Source organism: Tenrec ecaudatus, chromosome 3 (assembly GCF_050624435.1).
Source record: "Tenrec ecaudatus isolate mTenEca1 chromosome 3, mTenEca1.hap1, whole genome shotgun sequence".
NCBI lineage: Eukaryota > Metazoa > Chordata > Mammalia > Afrosoricida > Tenrecidae > Tenrec > Tenrec ecaudatus.
In genome coordinates this window covers 33,015,839-33,018,371 of record NC_134532.1, presented here as the reverse complement: position 1 = coordinate 33,018,371, position 2,533 = coordinate 33,015,839, and positions in this window count along the sequence as shown.

Here is a 2,533-nt window from a genome sequence, read left to right as displayed (position 1 = left end):
TAACAACAAAAAAATGACCCATCTCAATTGAGTTGGCTCTCAAGCTCTATAAGAACATCCAGCAAGCAGTTCTCCCTACAGCTGAGCTCAATGACCACTGAGGACACAGCTGTCCATTGCTGTGTGAGAGGAACTGTGAGAGAACTCAGTGCCATCCCAGGCACAACCTTCCCTGCAATACTGACATCAGTCTATAGGGATCACATGGGCTGCACAAAGCACAGGAGTCAGGTCTCTCAGGCAGGGGTAATGGTGGAGGCAGAAGAGCAAGGCACTTCTTGCATCTAGGGTTTCCTTCGCCTCTGAAATATTTTCTTCAAGAAGCCTCTGTTAATTCATGTTTTTTTTTACCCAAACCCAACATCAATGGCAACATTCATACACTCATATGTTGCACGCATAAACACAGGCAAGTATGCGTGTGCATGCACACATGAACCCTTCTGCTGTCATGGTTACTCATTAGGCTGCTAACTGAAAGTTGAGGAGTTCAAAACCCCCAGCTGTGCCACAGGAGAAAAATGGGGCTTTCTGCTCCCATAAAGAGTTACAGTTCCAGAAGTGCTCAGGGGCAATTCTGTCCTGTCCTACAGGGCTGCTATGTGTCTGCATGGACTTGATAGTAGTGACTGTGAGTGATGCATACATTGATAGAGACAAATACTGTTTGGGTCATTGATAGCTATGACATGGATTTAATGATTTTCATATCCTAGATATGGCTGTACTGGACGGAATGAAAATGAAAGCGCAACATAAAAACAAGTGGGATTCAACTGAAGAGAAATTAGTGGGGAATTCATAGCAACAAGCGTCCGTATAATGTAGAAGCAAAACTCTCAAATTAATTACCTCATTTCCGTCTACAGAAAATAGCAAAATATGAGTATTCCCTAAAATAGTTTAATAGGGGAAAATAATAATAAAGGAACTCAAATATCAGGAACACAATAAGTAAGCCAATTCTATGAAAACTGAGTCATTTAGAAGATGATGTAAAGTGAAAAATATCCAGTTTTGCTGATCATGACAAAGAAAGAGAGGACTGGATCTCCCAGATCACAAACCAGAGAGCGGAAAACATCCTGCCTGTTTTCTAGATATGTTTTATTAACAACTGCACTTCCACAATTTAAAATTATCACTTAAATATGGAAATTCCTTGGAAGGCAAGAAAACCAATACTGTTCCCACACAGAAACAGAAAGTAGAGTCATGCACTATCATAATGTGTGTCCACATCTTAAGGACGATAGAGAATGCATTGTGAGCTCTCGTGTCACAAAGGTTGGTGTGTGTGTAATATAGAGTCTAAAAATTGAAACTACTTTAAAATATATTTGGTAATATATAAAAATTAAAGCAATGCTTGGTAAAGTACCTATTTAAAGCTCCCTTGTCCTTTGAGAGTGCTTGTTTCTCTGAGTCAGAGGGAGAACTCTTGCTAATATTTTCTACAACTCTGCTTCTAAATATCAGGGGACATGCAAATACAGTTCCCTGCCTGCTCATAAACCAGCCACAGACCTTGATGTGGGAAATCTCAGAGGACAGCCCAGTCTTTGGGACCTCTGCTGTTTCCATTTGTGCCCAGGAGCTAGTGCACAACCTTGGCTTTCATTTTGGCCATTTTACATGGTAATTGTTGCAGACCATTCTGTGTGTGTGTAATTGAGTCCCGTTTTTATATGTGTGTGTCATCTAATCACGGTGCCTCTGTGTTTTCGGGTGTCCAGCGTGAAGTGCAACTGGTGGAGTCTGGGGGTGATCTGAGAAATGCTGGGGGGTCCCTGAGACTCTCATATGCAGCCTCTGGATTCACCTTCAGTAGCTACTGGATGAGCTGGGTGCGCCAGGCTCCAAGAAAGGGCCTGCAGTTGGTCGCACGCATTAGTAATTCTGGTATTTCTACATACTACACAGACTCTGTAAAGGGTAGATTCACCATCTCCAGAGACAACTCCAAGAACACCCCCTATCTTCAAATGGACCGACTGAAACCCGAGGACACGGCCACGTTTTACTCTGCAAGAGACACAGTGAGAGAAAATCAGTGAGAGCCCGGACACAAACCTCCCCTCAAGGGTCGAGACTGGTCTCCAGGGGGCGCTCAGGACCCACAGAGCACAGGACCAGCCCCAGGAGCAGGTGCAGCTACAGCTTCAAGGCTGGTTTCTTGGGGTGATCTAGGGATTCTTCTAAATCTCACAGTTACCCTAGGGAATCACTCTAACTTAAAAATGATAATTCTGTGCCTACTTTTGATATCTGCTAATTCAACAGTTATATTGTAAAAGGAGAATATAATCTGTCCTACAGGAACAAACAGCCCGTGCCTTAAGGACAGGAAATGCCTCTGTCAGGGGTTCCCTGCATCAGAGTTCTGATGACTCTCAGTAAACATTCTCTGATCAGGTAAACATCGCTACTAAGTGTTGTATGACTGGCTGAAAGTTTGACAATATATTCTTCCATCATACTTTGTGAGGACAATCCTTTGGTCAAAATCTCATCAGTCAGCCTATTTTTATTG